The following is a 24,042-nucleotide window of genomic DNA, read 5'->3' on the forward strand; positions in this document are numbered from 1 at the left end:
CACATTATAAAAGTAAAAATGAGGCTGTAATCCGAACACAAATAATGCTATTAAGTGGGCAAAATCAGTCTGAATAGACCAGTTATTCTTTGCAGAGGCAGCAAATTAATATAACTATTCTGCCATCAGAACAGATTTCAGGTAAACAGCTGCTCTTGCGTGGGAAGCTGAACTAAAATTGCTGAATATTTTATTCAATACAAATTAACTTACCAAAATACTTAAACACTCCTGTACCAAGGGTGTCTATATTAAGTCATAAGCCATGGATGCCAGTAGGTGTAAACAGAGAAGTCTCATCTGGCTGTAATGCTTCACTTTTATGAGCAAGACTTACGAAACCCTGGCAGCAAACTTGACACGCGACACATGATGACATCAAACTCGCTAACGAATTGGCCAAACACTTTGAATGTCACAAAGGTGGTCTCGCTCTCAAGCTATGCTTTACCCATCACTCCACACCTTAGACGGGAGAGTGACGAGGAAATGGTAATCAAGCAGTGACCTCTTGACAGTCACACCTTCAGCATGAAGCCGCGGCTATTCGACAAGCCAATTCAAAGATGTCCGTAACAAATGTGTATGTTTGTGTCCAGATCGATATATCTCGCATGTAGACATAAAACTTTTAAAAATCAATCCGGCGCAGAAACCACGCGCCACTACAAGAAAAAGAAGTATTAGCTTCTGCAAGACAGGATGTCATAATCGATGTGTCGCTTTCGTTTCTATCCTATTGATAACATTACAAAGCGTCGTGCTCCAGATCACACATGAAACCAAATAGTCATGCGGAGGAAACCTATAAGCGTTCACGCACGTATCATATCAGCAGTTTCCCTGCGTGTGGGCAAACCCACTCGTGCAGGCTAGACATACCGATTAATCTGGGACATGAAGGGCTGCTGCTGTCTTTGAGTCTTTCATTTCTGTCCCGAGCTTTCACGAAGTGAAGACCCGCATGTTTGTGCTGAGACTACGCTTTTTCTCCTATGCTTTTGTGATGGTGGATGGTGGATTAAAGACACGACACTAACAGCCTCCTCAAGGGATCAGTTAACTTTGGATATTTGGATTGTAACACGAAACCATTAATAATTTGTAGCTAAAAATAAAAATGTTTGCACCACCGCGTTAACAGCTTTTTATCTAAATAGTCATAATTCGTAAATGCGATCTCAAAGAGCCTACCCTTACTAAATGACACTCATGCTATTGCTGCCAAATGATTAATCAGTGTAAAAAAATCCATCTAAATTAAGTAATTACTACTTTAAAATTGCAATTTGATTAAATTACTGTTCTTATTCCTTACCAACATAGGGTTGCTTGCTAAAATGCTTTTAGAGTTATCAAACCTAAAAAAATTACCTACAATGGAAACTCGTTCTTTCTGTATTAGTGAATAAAAAAATTAAATATGTAAACCGCAACAATCAATAGCATTTTTTCTGATATGGGACTTATATCGGATAGTAGAGAGCAATACATCATTTGACTCTAAAGGTTGACTTTAATATATACATTATCATTTCAACAAAACATTGTGCTTTTGTGAAATAAAGCATTAGTCTCTAACAGACTTCTTAATTTCCTCAAAAATGAGCAAACTTGACATAGTGACACTGGGAACTATATCTAGATAACTTTGTAGTGTACATTTAAACAGATGTTCTCTCAGATAAAGTAATCCATATGAAACCAACGTAGAGTCCAGTCTTGTTATGTAAGTGTGTGTGTGTGTGTTATTGTATCTGTGTGTGTGTGTGTGTGTTTGTACTGTATCTTAAATTTTATATAAAATATATTAAAACGAAGACAATTATCTAGCTAAGACATTAAAAATGAAGCTTTTAATAACTAAGGTTACAGACTGTTCACTTAAGTATTCTAAATACACGCTTGGTGTCTAGCCATATGTTTTCTAAACACAACAGATGTATTACGTTCTAAATTTGGTATCGCCTCTGCTATCTGACACGCCACGAGTAAGCGTTCTTTTTGAGCCAATGGGATTTCTCAGCTGAGTTCACTGAAACTTCAGTTATATCATCATACTTACTATTAGGAACAGCATTCAGTTTTGGCATTTCCTTGCCGTCAGCTTCCAGTGACATATTTGGATGAAAGCGTAACAAATGTCTTCTGAAACATCGGCAGAAGGCTTGATCTTACAGTCAATCACTGTATGAAACGGCAGAGTTCAGAATTGAGCATTTGGGCACAAAGTAATTGCCCTCCAGATGAAATATTGCTTGCTTTAGGACAGACAATCATCCTTTTGTTTGCCTGCCCTTGGTAGCAGTAGCTTCTCCAACTGGCTTGAGTCCCCAGACTCTATCCTTTCACAGCAAGGCCAAGATCGGGGTGACCATCTCAGGCTTCCAAAGCACTGGGGGGGTTACTCCACAAGAGACGGGCAAAGATACCGACACCCGGTTACTTTCCGGGTGTGCCTGTGTTCTAGGAAGAGAAGAGCAGGAAAGAATAAGAGGTGCAGCGTTTAACCAAGCGCACAGGTCAGAGTGTGCACAACAAAGGACAGGATCTATCACAGAAACACACAATTACAGTGGTGCCAGGCATTAGCAAGGAGGAAAGTGAAAAATGTTTAAATAATAATAATAAAATACTACAAACTAAAACTAATCATTTTTAAATCATTCAAATTTAACATTTAAAGGTGTAATTCACCAAAAAATAAAAAGTAATCCTTGCTTGTTCCAAACGTTTTCCTAACCTACATTAATTTAATATAATGATAATGTTTATTACTAAATTAATAAATGTAAAACTATTTTCACTCCATTTTTAAAAGTAGGAAATGAAAAAAAAATACAAAGAAATTTTAAATAACACTATTTTTTTATTTTCTTCTATTTTTTTAAACTTTATTTCTTCTTTCTGTAATTAGATTTTACAATATGCCAAAAAAATTTACCAGCAAGTATTGTGCATCCTTTGTCAAAATTTAAAATCAAAAACGAAAACCTGTGCATGTACAAAAACAAGCCTTATTGTCAGCTTTTTTTAGTGACTGTACAACCTGCTGTTGAGCATGTGCTCAGTGAAGTCCACTTTTGTACTGTGCCAACAACACGTGTGTGTGTATGTGTATACACACTCTTGGCCTGGAGTTCTCAACTCCAGCCAGAGTACAAGCCATGCTTCCTCATGGCCCTTTGCCCGACTCTCATGCATATTTCACAACGCACACAATTCAAGCATTGCTCAGCACATACACACATAGCGAGATAGTGAGACTCGGGTAAAGAAGTGGAGTCAGAATCAGCCATCCACCCAGAGAAATTTATTCAGCAGTCATCATTTCAGGTGTGTTTACTTTATGTACAAAGTAGCGATATAATAATTTCTATACATTTTTTGAAAAAGACACATAAAAAAATTATAATAATAAATATATATATATATATATATAAACATATTCTAATTAATACAGATAATGTATGAATGAGAGAAAACCACACCCATATCTAAGTCAGACATCAAGTGTCCCTTTCACAGTGAGATGCATTCTAGTATATAGCACTGCACATTGTGAAGTATTACCATAATATTCAGTATAAGGAAGGTTGATATGTAAGTGAGTCAGTACTGTGACACACTGTTTAATCACATGTGGATTATAACAGGAAGAAAATTCTTGATAAGAACTTCACATAATTAGATTCCAAACCCAGTGTAATTGCTGCACCAAAGTGTCTGCTGGTTAGAATTAACCAAGACAGGAAAACCAGGACAGAGGCCTGCATGCTATGCTGCATCTGAAACAAACGGCTTGAGAGTGGAGTTGGCCATGTGCAACCAGAGTTGCACCAGGAGTGTGTGGATGATTATGATGTGTAGGTTGTCTCACACGATTCACAAGCACACACATATGTAGCTATTTAAATTAGGACATCACATTGACTTATGTTGTTTTATTCAGATAAAGCACTCTGTAATGTTTCACCCCAGACCTTTACAGCAAATAAAAGCAGAATCATTCAAAATATGGCCCATCTGTTTTGGTTTGATTAACTTGCTTCACTGGACCATAATATTAAAAACAACGGAGGCTTTGATACCAACCATCTCAACTAACATGATGAAACTGTTCCAAAATCTTCAATTTTGGCCAAAATGAATGTACAGCCTTTCAGACACCACTTTCTGTATGTAACTAGCTTTATAGAAAAGCTAGCTCATGCATGCTCCACTGTTTTCGAAAAGAGCAGTTTTTAGTCTTTTTTGTCTGTTCTAACATCCCTAAACAGAGATGAAAACCAATCACAAAAGACAATTTCTGCACGCTTAGATTCTAGATTTTCAAATAGTTTGCCTCTCATGTTAAATCATTATATAAGGGTACAAAAATGTACCCTTATTGGCCTAGTTTTGTAGTCCATGGTTACACACACACACACACACACACACACACACACATATATACAAAGTAGACACTGTAATGATTGATTTTTCTTGCTGTTTTAAACTTTGAATTGCATTAAATAACACACTGGGGTGCTGGATTGCTGGTTGTTGTGATGTTTTATCATGGGTTTTGCTTCATTTTGTGACGATTTTGATCCATTTGGTGAGCAGAGGATGCATCTCTAAGTTGCTTCCTATATTACCTATTTATCTCAGTAATTCTCTTAATGAACAGTACATAAAAATGTTATATCTAACTTTACTACAGTAGCATCAAGCATTTGAGACTACACAAGCCTGCTGAAACAAGAATGGTCTCAAACTAACTCTCAATGGCTGATTGTTAATTAGTACTAAATATGCTTGCATTTCATGTATCTACAATTAAAGAGTAATGGTGTGAATAGAAAACTAACTGCTGTCTCATTTTACAATAAAATAATGAGGATCAATAGGCTGTATTAAGTGGACACCAGATGCGTTCACATTCGCCCACTTCTAGTAACGCAATTACTGCTCGGCACTGTATGACCTCTACCTTTGTTTGACTCTTATATAAGGTGTCATTACAAAAAAAAAAAAACACGCTGTATCTTAGTTATTTAAAAATAAATATAGTCTTGACCCTCACCAGTAGAGAAATCCCCAAAAATATATGTATGAAAATGTTTCTGCAGCCTAGACAGGCCTTTTGCCTTGCAACCACTTCAAACATTAGAATGTTTAATCGAAATGTGTGCATTTAATTTCATATGAATTTTCTGGACAAAAACAAGCATAAAAACATATATAAGCTCTGTGTGTAAAAAGTAAATAGGGTTACATCTCTCTATAGTTTTACTATAACAAACTGGAGAACCTACTAGGTCTGCCCAGTATTATTTTTGTCAAATTATCCATAGAGACAGAGTTGTGCCATTTCTGAATCAATTTCCATTACTGAAACATGACATTTTTCAAATGACAAATAACAGACCAATGCTATTCACTCTGAATGGAAAAAATCTTATTACTGTCGGAAGCAGAACATTTCCAAAAGATGTAACCATATGATAGTTAAGAGATGTCTTAAAAAAAAGATAGGTAATATCTTAAAGGAGATACCACCCTAAACAATCCATTCACTTGAGTTATACTTTGAAATTCTGTGTGCAGACCACCATTTGCTCCAAACCCTCCTCTCCCTGCCAGCATGAAGGGGTTAAATCCCTCACTAATTGAAAGTAGTTTTAAATAAGCAGTCATTTTTTTTTTTTTTCAGAAATGTGCCTCCTACTGCATGTCTGATGAGACCGGCCAAAAATATCTTGCATTCATCACTCAGCATACAGATATGCAAACAAACTTCAGCTATAAGCCATTTCATTTCTTTTTTTCAAAAGAATAAGTAATAATGGAATCTTTTGTAATAATAATTATAATAATAATTAATGATTATATAAATATAACGAAATTATCATAAAAAATAATACATGTAGCTCTTGCTTATACAAGAATCATGTAAAACCCTATTTCTGCAAAAACAGTTTTCCATGCATCTGATTTACTTTCTTTTTGTTCATTTCATTTGTTAAAATGAATGCCTATTTCAACAAATAATTAACAGTTTTTTGTTCGGCTGAGCAACATCCAGGGCTGGTCCACTCACTATCAGAGTGGTCGCCTTGTTCTCTTGTTTTGTCATAGACAAAAAGACCGCCCTACAAGCCAGTTGGATGGGAGAGGACAATAATCACATTTAGCCATAATCAAATGGCACTTGTTCCTCTGGGGACCAGAAAGGAAATCGTTGTGTACAGTAGCTTAATATGTCAGGTGTGACTCAGGAAATTGAGGTAACTATGGGCATAACTGCATTCAGATGGTGGACCAGGCACAAGTGGAATAAGGCTTTGTTTTTGTTTGTTTGTGTGTACATGTGTGTATCAGGTGTGATTGATGTTCTTTTCAGTGGCACGCTGAAAGAGCCTTTGGGACGTTGAAAATAGAGGTTCAAGTGAGGAGGGGGACGGTGAGGAGTTCTGTTGTCTCGGTTACAGCGTATGGGAGGGGGGAGATCACGGAGGAGGAGGTGATGAGGCTATTTTGTTAAAGGACGCCCTGTGTGGCTGGTCCCTGATTACACAAGAGAGGCCATCGCGCCTGATCAGCAGCCAGCCAGCAAGGTGGCTCCAACTCAGGCTTTCAAGAGCTCTTCCTGCACTGATGATGAGCCTGAGGAGTATTCAGAGCATGACATTTAAAAAAAAAAAAAGCTATATAAATTACAGACAACATGAAATACAAAAACACAACTCTGCAAGCCACATCAGACCGGCATGTTTCCTAATCACATTCTTATCAAATAGGGGACTCTGCAAACGCATTTTGTATTTGGTTAGATATCGCCATCAGTAGCCTACTTTTATTAAGAACGTAATAGTGGTCTATTTTAAAAGTGCAAGTTTATATAGGCTCAAGTACATTTGTGCCATTAAAAAGAGAGTAAACTGTAGATGAATCCAGGGTTAATTCTGGTTAGGCAGGTTTGTTCGGTAAATGACAGAGAGACAGAGTGACCGAGGGATTAGTAGAGCAAATGGAATTACGGGCCTCCCAAACATGTGATAAAGATTTCATTATCTGGCTCTCACACACACCATGTGTCACCTCACTGTCAGGGAAACCTGACTTCAGATGTGTGGAAAAAGCGTTCTGTTAGCAGAACGCTGTTATGTCTGTGCCATAAAAACGCCGCACAGGAACAGGGTGGCAATTGTACTGCAATAGGAATGTACTTGAAACTTAAAGAACTTAAAAGAAGGCTGGAAAAGCCAGGAAAAATGGGAGGGGGATAAATTAAACCAAAGAAAAACAGGAGGAAAAAAGGTTATATAAAGGGATAAGAATAGAATAGAATAGAATAGAATAGAATAGAATAGAATAGAATAGAATAGAATAGAAAAAGGCAGCATTTGAAAAGTTTTTTGAGGGAAAGCAAATAAAATCACTGAAAAAAATAAAATGAAATAAAAAAAATCTTGAAACTAAAACAGACAAGAAAAAAGAAATTATTTAGAAAAAAATTAAATGTCTGTAAAGAAAAAAAGAATAAACTAATTTAGAGAGAGTGAGCTGATCAGTCCCTGCCTTCTCAAGGTTAGGAAGCTGGCTACATCCTTAATGGAATCAAATCTGATTAGATAATTAGCATAGTATTTGCATAATGGCTGCAACGCATTACCTTCGCGTGTGAGTTCATCAGCATAGCGTGAGCTGCAGTGTTTTACTCCCCTCTGTCCTGTAACAAAGCTCAGACTCTCCACTGCCAGTCCGAGAAAAAGGTCAACTCATTTACTGCCTCCTGTACCAACTAATATCTATCAAAGACCTCGCACAATTTGCGCGGAATGCCTTGAGAAATCTCCGGGAGGTCTGAACCAGAACCACAGTAACCAAATCTTAACCGCGCTGTGCCAAGCAGACAATATTTGCAGACTTCTACTGATTTAATTCACTATAATGAATATTTTTTGCAAATGATTCAAGGAGGAACAGTTTAGAGATACTACATTCGGTCATTCTGCTATCCTCAATAAATTGTATATAATTTTATATTTAGCTGTATACTTTTCTATCCAAAACAATAAGGAGAGGCATTTAAAACAAAGCTGATAGTTCAATGAGCCAAAAATGAGAACTCTATAATGTCTGATAAGATCTCTGAGTAAAATGGAGCTTATGTATCTTGAATTTTTAGATTTAAATACCCTAGTAATCTCACACCTGTCTCAAGATTTCAACAAACTTTATTCAATATCCCATTCTATGCAATACACAATAATTTTACTTAACTTTAAGTAGTTTCCAGTTCAGAAAAGATCATAAATGTCCCAAAACATCAAATATTCCCAAAGTCTGCAATCAATACTACCTCAAATAGTCTTTTTATACCAAAATATCTAAGCTTGCCATTCATATTAATTTTATAGTTCTATACTGTTCTGTAACGACTGTCTTATGTGTGAGCTTTTAGAAATCGTCCTTGAGAAAGTTTTTGATACCATGTCTCCTAAATTGAGAAAACACTACCTCTGAGCACTAACAGGTTTCCTTGGGGAAAATAAAGGAAGTTGCATCACAGATAAACTAACAGACGGAAAGAAAGATTACAGAATTAAAAACAGTGAGAGACACTTCTTCATCACTGTCCTTTAACTTTTGTTGTTTGCTGACATATGCCTGTGCCAGAGAGAAGAACAGGGCACTGACTGATATGATTGACTTCAGACGAAGCAGAAGAATGGCGCCCCGAGAGCCGTGAGATCACGCAGACATGAGCGACAAGCCCTGGGCTACCTAAAACAGCTGCTGCCTCTCACTTCCTCCCTTTATGATACTGCAGACACAACACTGTCAAATATTACAAAGTGCTACAATTAGGAACCTTCCTAAGGTTTAACACGCAAGAGGTTTCTGAGGAAAGGTTTAAAATGAGAGCTGTCTGCGCTGTAAAACCCGAGCTGCGATGAAAGGTGAAAAGGAAGAGATGCGATGGAAACAAACGCAGATAAATTAAACATTTCAGTAGAATCACTCAGATGCAAATGGGCTCCTAAATGGAAGCCCTTGTCGTCTTAACTTGGGCATACAGCCAGGCTGATTTGTAATAATGTCCCTCAGTCTAGCAGAGGGATTTAACGCTGCTGGAAGTGTAGCGGGAGAGACAGACAGCGTTGGAGACAGCTCTACAATACAAACGCTTTTAATGCAACGCAGGCAAATAACGCCGCTAATGCATCTGACTGGCTATACTGTATTGTCAGTCTGCCAGGTTCTCGCTTGACTGGGCTCTGACTTAGCACTTAAATTAGGTTGAGGGAAGAAACTAGGTTGGCAAGTGGAATTGCAGCATATGCCTGGATTTATTTTAGTTCATATTCATGCAACAGAAAGTCAGCACCCCTTTAAACTGTATTACGAATTTCTAATGTCCAATGACTGGTTATTTTCACACATGGTTCGACTGATCAGCTGTGTATTCCTTGTAAATGAGCCCACAAGTCGTAATTTGCATTAATTTGCAAATTAAGAAGCTGGTACATCCACACGATTTTTACTCTTTTACTCTTTATACACACAATTTTCTGAGCCAATATCTTAGACAAGCATTGAAATTTCGGAAAATTATGGGATACAGGATATCTCTATACACTGTGTGCAAATTTAAAAAAATATCTGTAAGGCTGTCCTCAGAGTCTAGTTTTCATTTGCTTAAATTAAATAGGGCATCTTATGTGCAGGTCTATTAGACTGGGCTGCATTCAAACCAACTGCAAATCAATATGTGTGTGTGTGTGTGTGTGTGTGTGTGTGTGTGTGTGTGTGTGTGTGTGTGTGTGTGTGTGTGATTTTTTTAAGTTTAATTGTTGCATTCATTAATTTATTATGCTTTCAGAATTGACCACTGCCAACTAAACAACTCCTAAAAAAATTCAAGCATATAAGATTTCACATATGTTGCACCAACAAACATTCCTACTCTGAAGCTAAATGTACTCAGGTCTGCAACATATTTCTATTGTGAAGAAAAAAGGGTCCAAGCTGAGAGAAACATTTGGCAATAACCCTACAAAACCTGAGAACTTTTAAATAATGCAGCTATGCTGTGTAAAATTGCACGTTTGTGGATGCACTTAAGTCCCTGTAAAGAATCAAGACAATTCAAGCCTTGTCTATTGAAGAATGAAGTTATTTGGCCACTCTGAGACAGGAAATTTTTGGATCGGGTGAGACGGCAGGGATGACATGTGGTACAACAGCGCCCACAGGGATGCTCAGCCCAACAGCAAGTCAAGGCTAAATCGGGCTCCATCTACAAGCCTCCCTAGAGGAGCCAGCTATGAAATGACATGACAGCACACATGTACTGCCAGACTGAAATATCACAGTTCTTTCTTTCTCTCCTTCTTTAAAAAACATGAGAAAGTCATTTTGGCACCTGGCTGAACACAAACACAACATTTCTCAAAACTCCACATGCAAGATCAAAACCACAACAAAACACCGCATGGCAAATAAAGCATCATTCATGGTCTCAAGCTAGATAAACCCTCATGAGACTGAGTCATACTGTGCCGTTTATGCATTTTAGCAGCTGATACAAATACCTACAGGTATAAGACTACCAGGGAGGCAGACGCCTACAGTTAAGACCATTCAGACTGAGTTAGAATACCTTTTGTGTTTGTCTTCAATTAACACTGATTTAATTACACTTTTTAAAAGTCAGACATGGTGAACAGCTATTAGCAAAAAAAAGCACTAAAAACATGGATGTAAACACAAGAGAGCACAACTTGAAGAAGAAAACTGTTCTGTACCTTTGCCCTTGGCTTGAGAAAGGAGATGAAAAGGAACAGAGATAAAGAGTATCCAGAGGGAAGCATGGAGAGATATGAAGAATCCGTCAAAGCACAGTTCACATCTATGCATTCAAGGTTCAGAGTTACAGTTTAGCTCATTCTGGTGCACAGCAATTCAGTCAATTCAACAGCATGCATAATCAATCTGAATAGAGTGAATACCGGTGAAGGGGTGTGGCATACCTTGATCCGCCATCATCATGTGTGCAAATCCTTTGAGAAACAGAGAAAGTGGGCAAAAAGAACATCTTTAGATGTATATCAGAACATACAATGATATTAAATCTTAATTATTTTATTGTTATTTATTTTTTAGGCTTGGGTTGCACTTATATTTTAAGGTGTCATTGTTAAACAGGTTTTACTATTGTAATAACAATTAATTATGCATAATTACAGTGACCCTGATGCTAACTCCAAACCATATAGTAAGTACATGTAGTTCATTAAGATTACTCAGCACTTAAAGGCATATTTACTCTGTAACAAGGATGCCTTAAAATTATATGCAACCTAAAGTTTTTATCATTTGACAAAGTGGTAATTACAAAACTCTCCGCTTCGCATTTTTATGGAAAATTGTAGTTTAGCTCCTTTATTTATTTATTTATTTTATTTAGATGTTTTATCTAATGTGACAGCTCAATTGTTTGCTTTTAAAGTGGAAATAAAAATGCAAATCTATGATGAATAGTCATCTAGGCAAACATTGGTGTAGAAATTGTTTACATTCAGAAACTGCAGAAAATTATTAAAAAGAAATGTCAAGTAACATGTTTAATTAAATGTGAAATTTTAATGTACAGTGGAAAGACTAAAAAGACGCTATTTACTCGAAAAAAATTCCAATAATCTTTGGCCTGTTTTTTCAACAACTTTTAAGACATTTTTACAGTGTTGTGCATTTTACATTGAGTTTCAACATTAAATTGAGGAGTAGATTATTATTGGTGACTATGGTAGAACTGTACAGTAAAAACATGCAGTTTGTTACAAATTCCACAAACACTGAACACTATTTGCAATTATATGTTGCAATTAAACATTACAATTAAGCAAAATGTGGTACTTTTATATGTAATAATGTTATAATAATGTTATTGTGGATCATTAAGTATTTTTCACTGTGGTAAAAGAGAGTACTATTATGTTTGAAAGTATCTGTATATGTGAATTACATATGCACTCTCTACATCATTAATACATTCACCGCCTATAAAGACAGCTTCAGTTCAGCCTTAAGGACATTATCAGCTCACCTGGGATGCTGTTGGCCTCTGATGCAGTTGCAGCAAAAGAAGACACAAAGGAAAAAAAAAAAAAAAAAAAGAGGAGAGAGACATTGAAGCCATTAGAGCCCACTCATATTATCTTTGCATGAAAACTATCATGCAAACTTTGATACTCCTGCCAGCATGCACTGAGCAGACGTCTGCCCTGTGCATGTACATAGAAGCTCTTGTAAAATGCCCCTTGTATCCATCCATCCACCACCTCTTTCTAATGGGATATAAGGAGAGGGAATCAGATCTGTGGTGTATGAAACAACATGACACACCAACATCTAAGAGGTCTAGTTCATCTTCCATGTCATACACACACTCCAAAGCCCACATCACGCCTGGGTCATAAATCCAAACAGGCAACAGAACCTGCTCCTTTAGAGAGGGTTGTGGATTTATGGGGCGCTGATGTTTGTCTAAAGCACTCTGTTCCATACTCAGAGCCTGGTAGAGTTTACTCTCAATGTAGACACACACTCCGCTCTCTCTCTCTCTTTGTGTCTGAGGCGCTTTTGGCACTGAAGCACTGGGCTGACTCATTTCATTAATGCACTTTCTGGTCGTCTCCCAAACCAAGGGCATCCAACACTGATAAACGGGGCATTGCAATGCTCTGTGTGATGAAAAACAGCTAATCTACGATTTCTAATCTGTTCCGGCTAGGGATGATCTCACGATCATCTGAACATCCAACTACTCGATTAGTGAGGTCAGCGATTCTTAAGCTTTGATATTTTTAGCAGTGGTGCTTTATTGAGCTAAACATCAGCTGTTAAACATTAGAAATAAATGAAGCCATTTTAAAGCATTTAGGCTTTAAAAAAATAATTTCAATATTTAAACACAGAAATCTATTTTGCGTGTGTGCATACATACATAAAAAAATGATTTCTGTGTTATTTGACTATTTAAACACAAAAATCTATTATGGATGTATGCACACGTATAGACAACTTTTTATTAATACAACTTTAGATTAGGAAAAACTATAATAGTTTTAATAGTAAAAATATATTCCAATTATTTTTAATGATTTGTAAATGTGCGTAATATATGAAATGACAAACTAAATCTTTTAATATATAGAGACATAACTATGGTTAGCTTTACTTTTTAAAATGTTGTATTCATTATTATTTAGTTAACTTTGAAATTATACAGATTATTACAATTAATTATTTCATATGATTTACAGATTTTACTATAGATTTTTAGTGCCAGACACTGACAGGCTAAAAAACCAATTTATCTATTGCCAGTGCAATACAAACTGCAACTAATACAGGAAATTAAGGGAAACCTGATGGGGTCTGCCTCCATGAAATGCTTTTAGTGCAGAGTAATTACAGCTACATTAGACATTAATTTAGTCCTGTATGTGTTGATGTCTGTACTGGCTGAAAATGCAATATGTTGTCTCTCATGGTCACTCATTTCGGGACACGTTCCAATGTGTAAGTGTGTGTCTGTCTGCCGTGCTTGTTAAAGGCTGGTACTGGACATTAAGTCCTCTGATGAGATGCATTAACCTGATGGGGGAAAGTATTAGGATGTGATTGGAGAGCCGGGAATGCACAGAGTTACACTTAGGATGAGAGCCACGGTGGCTTGATTGATGTGTTCAGCTCTTGAGATGACCTGTCCTGAAGTTCTGGCTGGAATATGAATGTCTACATGCACTGTCAGCCTTATACGATGACCTGGTTTCTCAGAAACAGCGGTGAAATAGAAATTAATGTTTAGTTGTAGCACATTAATAGATCTTTCCAAATTTCTCCAAAGCAACAGGTTTGCCAGTTTAAACATGTAAAGAGTGAATTAAATGTTTCTCAACAAATTTTAAGCATCACTTTTAGTCCCAGTTATATTAAAAACTGAAACTGAAACTTAAAAACCTAAAAACTGTGTAGTTACATACTGTAGTCACTATATGTGTATGTAGTATGTAACCACAGTGCAAATATACATTGGTACACGGTAGTATCTACAGCGTAATGTTTGCGTAACTACATATATGTCACAACCCACTCAATGGTAAAGAAAGTGTTACACTTTATAATAAGTAGACAATTGCTATGTATTCACCATGTAATTACCTGACATTACACAGCAGCGGCCAGTAAGTTAGGCTTTACACATATAAATTGTGGTTGGTGTCCAGAATGTTACACTATATTAAGAGGACAGTTTTGAATAGTTACCATGTCAATCCAACTCGAGATCCAACTAGTTAGTGAAGTGAAAAAGTGTTGTTACATACCATTATGAGGGTTATTACGTGTGCAGTTGCAGAAATATTACAGCTATGGGTACTATGTACCAAATGTGCATTTACACTGTAATTACATAATGTGTACACATCTAGATACACATGCATTAGTATAAAAGAGACAGTATAAAGTTAAAATTTCGTTCAAATAGTAAAAATGTTAAGTTCAATTACATAGGACAGTTCTCCTATATACAAACAAATAGCAAACCATAACTAGAAAATTAGAAAGCATTATGCTTTAACAACTCCAAAACCTCCTTATAATGCACTTTTGAATTTGCTTTTGTTTACATTAAATATTTACGAGGAGATTTGTAAAGAGTGGCCAGCTTAAACATAAACCTCAGCGTACCAATTCAGAGACCATCCACATGGGAAGACAGATTGAGTGTTTGTTTGGCTGCCAAATGTTTTATTATTCTAATCGCCAAAAGATTACGCTTTATAAATGATGCAGCGGCATGGCTATCACTGATTTTCACAGTGCGAGGAACATACGCCACAGCAGCGCAAAAACAGTTCTGAGGCCATTTTAGCCATCTGGCCATCGAGGAGTGTCAGATTGTTGTTGCGCTGCTATGGCAATTGGATTCAGTCAAGCGTACATAAGGCTAATGCTTAACACCGGACCAGCTTGCCATATGGCTCCGACCCGATATTTATTACCCACATACAGATGTTTCAAAAGCCCAAGACACAAGATTAAGATGGAATTAAGATTGCTCAGTGGATTTTCGTAATGTTGTTATCAAACACTGATGTCAGCCATTAATGTGTCGTTTCACAATACTGGTTTTGATTTGGATTTGTAAGGGACGCTAGCGGAGGAAGTTCAGCTGTAGTCTTACAGAGCCTTTAAGGTCAGGCTACCCCTGTGCACCAAAATAAATGGCCCCCAAAAATGGTTTATTTATTCTTTTATGATTGGCTGAACCGATTCCCAGCATTCAAAGCCATCAAAGCTGCTTTTACATCTGGCTTTAGCCTATCAGTGGACTGCAGGACCCAGTCAGCCAAACAAGATGGAGAGCAACAACGGCTGTAAATCAAGCCCAAAACTCTGCTCTCTTTACAACCAATAAATCTAGCCTAGTGCCCGGTCTTGTACACATCCCTCCTTTTCTCATTTTCTCTTTCTTGCGCTTCTAAAACAGGCTGTACCTGCATGCACATTCACTTCTATATTAAATACCTAAATACACAGATAGCATCCTGACTTTAACATTTTAATCACATTCAGTAACTGTGTAATTAAGGAGAGCATTGCAGAAGGTTGTGTCTACAATGGGAGTAACAACTCATAGGGCTCAGAGCACTGATCAACGATCAATCACCCAGCTTAAACACTCCAATCACAAGGGAAAAGAAATTTAGGCCTAAACAAGACAGGATATATATATATACACATTAGTTTCTGTAATTGTTTTCTAGCTAATTCAAATAAATTATTTATCAGATAATATAAATAAAACCCATATTTTTTGTTACAGTTGAAAGCATTTAAGAGTCTATCTTTAAAGCAAAAATGATCAAAATAAAGTGAAATATTAAAATAATATATATTTAAATATATATATATCATGGTGTACCTTTCATTACCATCAGGATCATCTACCAGGATCTAAAACGTTTCATGGAGGAAGAAAGTTGTGATTTTCTTCTGTGATATAACAAAATTTAATTTAGTTATGATGATAATTATTACAAAATAAATATGCGCCAAACCAAGATCTGTATGTAAATGAGCACATTCGATAATCAAGGTCATAAAAAATTTCTTTGTAGGAAAAACAGTAATGGACGCTATAAAGAATTACAAATTGACATGTTTAAAATAGGCAATTATCCCCCGTCTCTGATTCATTCTCTGTTGAAGAGGTGCAACAACAAAACCCAGAGCTGTGAAATGGCCTCCTCAAATCCCCAGAGAAACTAAAATGGCCACTTCAGAAAAACAACCAAGGGATCTGAAAAGGCACCTTAACATCCTAACACCCCACCTCCTCAGCTGGGCACACTAACACGCACAAATGCTTGCCAGACACAAACAGCTTAGTGCTTTACAGAGGTAAAACGCAGGCTTTGCTAGTAGTGGATTTCAATGACATTCGCTTTGAATTGACCGTGAAGAAGCGATGAGGGGAATTGAGGAGGGTCTCATGGAGCTGATCGAAAAATTCCCAGCTTAAAAACACCTGCCAATGCAGAAAACAGTTCACCTTCTGTAGACAAGCTAGAGAGACGCTTATTAACCGGGCCTCAGACTCAAACTTGGTAGCATTAAGGATTCTAGGAAACATTATTCACATTTCAACAGTTAAGACCAACAATTTCAAGTATGATTAGATGAGTGCCAATAAATGTCTGAAAAAATATTTGACATTGCACATACAGTACAAAGTCAAGATTGCATTTGCTCTCTATTGAGAAGCTGTAAAATATAAACTGTTTTACCTTCGTTGCAGAATCGAGCCAATGTATTCCGTCTTAGAACAATCACAAAGCGGTTCCCCATCCACAACGGAGCATGTTCCTCCATTCTCCACGGGTTCTCCATGCAGATCCTCTATGTCCATACGGACCCTCTGGCTGCTTAGCAGAATAGGTTCCTTGTTATTGTACTTCAGTTCCCTGATAATTTCTTAAGCGGTGGAAGATCCTTCACTGTCGGGAGAGTGAGCACAGAAATTCGAATATCTTGAGGACTCCGCCCAGGAAGAGGTCACTAACGATCTTCATGTACTGCCTCTGTGGCCGCACCTCACCCGATTTGCTCACTCCGTCCAGAACCAGTACAGTTCTCAGGTTGTACCTGCTCAGGGTGGCAGAATGCCAGCTGCTGTCATTGACTCGCTTGTCCGATACAACTGTGGTCTCAGCGCAGTCGACGCGAACTGCAACTGGAGCTTCCCTTCGACCACCATGAGTTGCAGGAAGTCGCAGAAACCTCCATCATCAAAGTACAGGATTAAGGCAGTGGACACGTCTGTTTTGAACTGGAAGCTGAGGTCACTTCTGGTGCTGGCGTCCCAGCGGAGATAGCGTGCCCACTGGCCTTGCGACCCTGTAAACTCCAGGCCCAAGCAGGGCCCAAGCACAGTACTGATCAGCAGCTGCAACTGGACTGGGAATCTGAAGAAATTCATTGTAAAAGTGCTGGAGATTTGGGGTTATTATCCTGAACAGAAGGAAATCATTGAATTTGCTTTGGTTCAAAGGTCAGTATATCCAAAGTACATCCCACAGTATGCCCAGAGATACTAAAGAAGAGGTGAGATCGTCAACGCAGCGACAAACAAAAAATATCCTAAAAGAGGAGAGGGAGTTAGGAGGAGAACAGTCTTAAATAACAGTCATAAGGCCAATGACATTGCACAACAATCCAATCTCTGTCAGGCGACAATAAAAGTACTTCTTCCACGTTTCCTGGAACGACTTGAAGAGACGAGCAGATGAGGTGCTGTGTGTCTACTGAGGTGCTGTTTTCTTCTGGTATCTCCTCAGACCTCAATCATCCAGACAGGTCCTCCAGGTCGGACTCTTTTTGTATTTAGGGAAACCAGCGCAGACTGCATGATGCCTTGTGGGTAATGTAGTCCATGCGGTTACTCTGCCCCGTATAGCGCACAATAGCTGTCAAAATAGAAAAGCATCAAATTACAAACAAATCCACAGATTTTGTCACACAAGAGTGTGATTTTTTTAAACATAAAACACTAAAGCATTAAAATATATTATGTAACAAAACATTTAGTATAGTTTCATAACTATAATCATGAAAAGCTGCATCTGAATAAGTCTCCGTCATTTTGTACAATGCAACTCCTGATAAAGCCTAATTAAAAGTTTCTATTTTAGAGACATTTTACCCAAAAGACTATTGTGCGTTATCGGTCATCTAGTGTGTAAATTACCAGCATTATTCACATGGCAAATGCAGCTATCATTCAATAACAGTGAGTCCGTGTTTATCTGATGATGTGGAAAATTAAAAGGCTTTCTGCAGGATGCACAAAGCATGAAAACAATAATATGCGTGTTGACACATTCCCATGACATATACATTTCCAGCACCATAGTTATTTTAAACACTAGGTCTAAAAACCTAGAATATTTTGCTTTAAAAAAATATTTAATTTAGGTGTAGTCCTTTATTTTTAAACCATTTTTAAATGAAGATGATGTATAAAATGATATTCAAATCTAAAAATGATTGTGTATTATTAATTTTTTTTTTTTTTAAGAAATGGTGCATAGGATGCATTATAAAAAGCAACCGAGAAGTTTGTTTTATGGATTAAAATAATTACAGGGTTTTTTTAACACATCCTTAAGCGCAAACAAAATACCCTGTTTTGTTCTACAAATATGAGAGAAGATTCCCATGCTGAGCTGACATTTGGCCTCGAACCAGCACAGATTAGCAGGACTTTTGTGAAGGCAAAGCGCAGCTCCGGCTCCTCTTAACGTGTGTCCCCTCGTGCATAAATGAATAGGCTCCAATTACATGGCAACATGCGAGGTGTAACCTAATAGACATCTAATATTGCCCGTGTCCTTGCCAGAGGCGTAGGCAGCAGGTACAGCAGGACAATAGCTCTACCAGCCCACGCGATTCAACCGAGCGAAACACAATGCATGCCGTCAGAGCTCTGCCTGCTGCAGCTGAAGAGGGGAAAAGAGCGAGAGACCGTGTGCTTGTAACAGATACTCCACGTTGGCTCGCGCCCACACCTCGAAATATGCATGCGTGCTTTCTCTTCTTCTTTTTTTTTTTTTTGTCGGGCGAGGCTCGAAGAAGAGGAGAGAGGTGAAAAGGCTAAACTAAGCCCATCATTGTCCTCGTTGATCGTTATTGACACATCCCACTGGGAAAGGCAGACGACACCACAAAATAAAACCCCTGCGTTTGGATCCCACTTAAAAAGTAGGCAAGTAGGAGAAGGAGGTGGTAATGGAGGAAAGGGGGCATGTTAATGACAGCAGGCCCAACCATTCATCAGACACACAAAGCTGGGTTTACCACAGGTGCCTCAATTACGCTCTGCCATTACACCAGAAGAGCTGCGACAAAATGTCCTCCAGTGCGCCCGATGATATCATGGAGGCTTGGGGAGGGAGGCGCGCGCCATTTCAGCGAGCTCGGCTCCGTCACGTGACACGGTTGCCGTCGAGCATCCGCGTGGTGGGCGGAGGTGTGGGCGAGGTAGAGCCGGGCCAAAATGGATGACATCAGCGTCCGGTGCTCTCCTCCTGGGCCGCCAGCCGGCGAATGGGAGGCGTGAGGCTCCTACCTGGCCTCATACAGTCACCCCACCCCCTCCAAGCGAGCCAGAGTGGGCACGGGTACCACCAGCAACCCCTTAAACAACCCACTGCAGAGAAACAGTGACTTGTGAGCAGATTAAAGCCGGGGAGGGTTCTGCAGCAGTCATTTACGGGCATTACATCACCCCGCCAAAACACACCACCCTGGTGCCACGATTCACTACAATACCCCTCATAATCAGAAACAGAGGATTAGGAATTTGATTTATGACCAATTTTCGCTGTGGTAAAGGTGTGGAGCGCGTGCATAATACAGGGCTCTGATCAAGACAGAAAGATCACGTCACACTGCGGTGTATTGGAAAGGCAGAGCACCTTCGATGAGTGTTTTGGAGGCTGAGCATTACACAACGCCAATGGGAAATATTCTTCAATGCGACACAGACAAAAAGGCGATTTGAAGGAATTAAAAAAAATGAAGGGGGGGAAAAAAACGCGGCAAAAACGATATTCGTTGCAAAAATGGCAAACGTGGTTTGCGTTATTTAGCACATTCGACAAACAAAACAAAAGCGTATTATATGTCACAGAGCCTTCGTTAAATATCTATTGCATTTATGTGTGCATATGTGAGTGTATTTTTCAGTTTTCAGAATTATCAGTGTGAATTATTCTAATTCGTTTATCTCTGTGGAAAATACATCGGTTGCATTAAAATCATTTAGCCCGTCTTGGCATGTGAATGGAGATTATAACCAACACCCGTGAACAAAACGATACAAAATACAGGGAAACGAAACAATACAAATGTCCTTTTATTTTAAATTTAGCTAACGTGTAATGAGATTTAATACACTCGAAACAGGTACATTTTACGGGGGAAAAAATCGTTTATATGGATTATTAAATTTGAAAGGTTTTTGTGCTCTAATATTTCGTTTTTAAAACAGCATTTCGCCCGTTTGAAATGGTGCACAATATACACACAGAATGTGCTCTAATACACCGAAATCTCGCTTTTGATTCTTACTATAAGTGCACGTTTCAGGCACCTAAAATAAGCCACGACGGACTAACAAATAAATGTGCACAAGTATAAAGAGACGGACAAAATATTTTACATTTACATTTCGGTGAGAGGACACTGCATTATATTCCACACAAAAGAGGTCACGAAACACCACAGGGTAAAATTATACACGAGCGTCAGGGAGAAATTAAACACGCTCGAATAAATATTGGTATATATTATTTTAATTCAGACATACGCGTTCGTTTTCATTTCTGTCAGTCGTGGAAAAAAAATCGTCGATGAATGTGTGTGTGTGTGTGTGCGCGCGCGCGCGTGACAAGGCCGCGCTCACGAAATATTATCTACCCTAACAATTTCAGGACAAACGATACTGTCTGGGTGGATGAGTTCGCATTTCGGCAAAAAAAAAAAAATGTTAACACACAAATACAATGCGTTTAACCCAATTATTACTTTGACCAAAAAAAATACATTACATCAAATGTATTAAAAAGCACAAGCCTGAATAGCCCGCCTTTAAACGGGTGTGTGAGCGCGCTTGTGTGTCTTATGCTGGATTATTACCAAAGTCTATTAAATTCCAGGAGATCTAAATGAGCCACTACAAATTGATGAGAACGAATTAAGATATTCTAATAATGCACTGTACTCACTTGAGCACTTCAAAGCGAGACGAAAAGAGCTGAATGTGCACGTTATATATGCAAACGTGCAAAAAGTCAGCTGCAAAAAAATTCTAACATTTCGATTATTGAGACAGATTTTAATATCTTCTATTTTATAGGGTTTCGTGATTACCCTTAAATCACTGCAACGTGTTAGCAACCCTTGAACTATTTGTACATTTTTAAATAAATATATATTTTAATAAAATACTTAAATTTCCCTATACGCTTTGTCTAATAAAACCCAGAATAAGCTAATACACTAATAGATGGTATTTACTGAAATGTATAGCTTACACCACATGCGTGCGCCGCAAAAATACGTTTTAGTCATATAAATGTGTAGAAAATGTTAATGCATTTTAATGCAAGCGCGAAAAGGAGCATGGACGCGCGTTCCTGTGTATCTGACCAGTCCGTGTCTGGGTGCATTCATAAGAACGGACCTGCAGTGGGCATGCGTGTTGTTTATCTTGAGTGGCAGTCGATCATGGGCTCCACAGACACCTGAGAACTCTTATTCATTATTCACAGCTACTTTTACAGATTAAGAAAAACACGGGTCTCCTGAGAGCAAAGCGCGAAAATGTTTGTTACACGTTTACGGAGGAAAAGGCGTGCTTTTTTTTCGCGAGATTGCAGGCCCGTGCTGTCCAACTTGCTGAAAATAATGAAATATTTATAAGAAATGTTTTGTGATGTTTCGGGCAGCTGACAAAAAAAAATAAAAATAAAAACAGGAAGCGCGTATTTATTTTTGCGCCTAAAGATTTAGTCTCGAAAACCGGTCAACTCTGACAGAAATAATGTACTGTTTCCACACTGATATCTGTACAGAGGACCGACTATCCTTGAAGAATAACTGTATTTTAAGAGTTCGTCAGGATGTGCGAAAGCTCTTTTCGTTTCTTGTGTCGTGGGCCTGAACGATAATGTAGTTTGGTATTTCGTTTTTTATCGCGCTTCTCCGCGAAACAACGCGAGCGTCGTTTATTTTTGATCCAGCGCAACACGCCGCGGTCACAGAGATAAAAGTAAAATGAAACAACCACCGTGATTTACAATGTAAAAACAAGCCGGCTACGTGTAAATACTCGGGAGCGAGTGATGAACTTCTAACATCCCGGCGAGCTTTCAATCATTCCGCACCAGAAAAAGCAGCAGACTAACCTGAGTTTTCGTAAAAATATCCCAAAGCGTAATAATCCACATTACATTCCCAACAGGCTCTATATGTTTGGTCCACGCCGCTAAATGTAGTTTTTTTCGCGGTCTTGTTGTGAGGACGCTTTACCCTCGTTCTGCGCTCGCTTGCAGTTACAGAGAGCCGCGCGCTCAGAGATACTGTTGGACAATCACGAGATTTTCACACACGCGCCGCGCGACCCCGCCTTCCTCTTGTGCGAGGCTCGCGCCATTTAAAGGTGTAGTAAAATCCGAGGGGAAAACTTGGTCAAAAACAAACGAGTTTCTTTTGCGGCGGTAGGTGCAGGTGTATCGGGAAAGAGACGTGGAGTGTCTGCGAGATGACTGCGTTTGCTTACGTTCGTGGATCCATGCTGACTTGGCGTCCTCTCGGAAACGCGCCGTTTCTTCTAAAGATTACAGTGATCTTTCTCTGACCAAGAGACTTGGTAAAAATGAGGAGCATAGCGTGTCATTTCGAAACAATACCTGCAAGAAATGCGTGTTATGTGAGTGAATGCCTATATGATATCATTTTTGGACAATGCTTATAAAAATGTTTTTAGTAGGCTCTTTGTAGCATTGTCAATATTATAAAAACGCAATATAGCTATTGGATTTATTAAATATTTTTTCATAAATAATACTCTAATTTTAGAAAGTGCTACAGCTTGTCCCTCTTGAAAAACTCCAGAGTTTTTCAACTTTTCACCTTTGACTATTTAGCTTTTTTTTTTTTCGACCCGAATGTGGGTCTCCTATTTATCCTCTCAAATATAATATTCTCAATGATAGTGTGCAATGAAACATAATTAAAATTTTGTTTTCAATAATAATGCACTTTGGGACCAGGTAAAACTTTTTCTTGTAGTAAATTGTGATTAATTTGTGGGCCTGAGAGAATCTGCTGTCCTTGGTGCTGAACTTCACCAAAGACACCACTGCTGTGCACCAGCTGCACTTTTGAGCGGTTTGGTGGCCGTGTATTTTGACTTACAAAAGAGCATAAAGCTATTTTCCAGAGACTTTGCAACTCGGGACGCAAGTGAAATCTGCACGCTCAAAAAACTAACATTGCAATCGATAGGTGTTGACCATTTCATTGATTTGCAGCCCAAATGATCCATCATAGATCCTACATAATATTGAGCGTGTCTCCGAGTTGAATAGATCGAACCTCTACGGCCTGCAGAGCCAAGCTCATTTAAAACTGTATGATACGTGTTTGAGGCAGAAAAGCTATCAGAGGTAAGCATGTTGCAATGTTGGGATTCTTCTAGTAGCGCTCTATCACATTCAGTGCCTGCGAGATGCCTATGATTTGGTCTCATTCACACAGTAAGAATGAAAGTTAGGCTTCCACTCTTTTGTGCGCCTGTCCATTCCAGTATTCACCAATGGCTAATAGGTCTTGAGGCATCTACAAGCCCTGTGTGACAGACTGGCTCTCTTTATCCCCTTCAGGGCATTTTAGACACTACACAAAGACAAGCTT

General features: G+C 38.4%; 1 long non-coding RNA gene and 1 pseudogene across 1 annotated transcript; both read right to left on the bottom strand.

Moving 5' to 3' along the window:
* Positions 1-10,765: 10,765 nt before the first annotated feature.
* On the bottom strand, positions 10,766-12,127 carry LOC122361701. Its single transcript, XR_006253013.1, has 3 exons — positions 12,101-12,127; positions 11,025-11,054; positions 10,766-10,811 (listed from the first exon to the last, which is right to left on the bottom strand). It is a non-coding gene; the product is annotated as an uncharacterized LOC122361701 (long non-coding RNA).
* Positions 12,128-16,553: 4,426 nt separating this feature from the next.
* LOC122361984 lies at positions 16,554-22,629 on the bottom strand (annotated as a pseudogene).
* Between the last annotated feature and the right edge of the window lie 1,413 nt (positions 22,630-24,042).

Source organism: Puntigrus tetrazona, chromosome 17 (genome assembly GCF_018831695.1).
Source record: "Puntigrus tetrazona isolate hp1 chromosome 17, ASM1883169v1, whole genome shotgun sequence".
Classification (NCBI taxonomy): domain Eukaryota; kingdom Metazoa; phylum Chordata; class Actinopteri; order Cypriniformes; family Cyprinidae; genus Puntigrus; species Puntigrus tetrazona.